An 855-nucleotide genomic window follows, 5' to 3' on the forward strand; every position below is an offset into this window, starting at 1 on the left:
TCCACTTTCATCTCCGCTGTCTTCTACTTCTGCTGCTCTTCTCAGTATCTCTTAAACCACCTCCTACACACACACACACACATCCCTACCAATGTTTCCAATTTATTCCAACCTCAAGCATTTTCTGATAAATTAATAATTGTTGTGGAATTTAAAAAAACAAAAACAAAATAGGAATTCCCCCCCCCCTCAAATTACCAATATTCACTGCCTGACTGTCAAATCCTCAATAGGTAATATTTATTAACTGTCAGCTGCCATCACAATAAACCAAAATATTGCAACATATTCTTTCTTTCACCTTTTAATTACTTTCAATTCAAACAATAATTGCCGAATATTGTTGACGAAAAATACAGCAACAATATAAAACAAACAGAATAAATTAAATCTGTAATTACTGCTGTTGTTAATTAATTAAATCTGTGTTCGTTGATCTTATTTCTAACACGTTGTTAGTAAAAACAAAAAGTGAGTTTGAATGACTCATCACTATAGCAACAGGCAGTGACTCATCTGCATAGCAATTGAGATGCATAAAGTCAACTCACCAAGTTTTTAAAAAAGTAATACCACTCTATTGTGTTCATAGAAAAAAAGATGAATGACTAAAATCTAAGCCGATAGAAAATCCCCACAGACAAACTCAGACCTGGTTCTTGTCCCCCCCCCCCTTCTCGCTCAACACTGTTCTCACCCATTTTCTCTATAGATCCGTTCACACCCCACCCTCACCCAACGTATTAATAAAGTCTTCCTTAGTACGAAAGATTCTCTGAAGGTTACTGAATAATCTTATCAACTATCAACAGACTTTTTTTTTTCCCTTTAACATTTGTTTTGTCCAACAAATAA

Source organism: Octopus bimaculoides, chromosome 1, assembly GCF_001194135.2.
Source record: "Octopus bimaculoides isolate UCB-OBI-ISO-001 chromosome 1, ASM119413v2, whole genome shotgun sequence".
NCBI classification, from domain to species: Eukaryota; Metazoa; Mollusca; class Cephalopoda; order Octopoda; family Octopodidae; genus Octopus; species Octopus bimaculoides.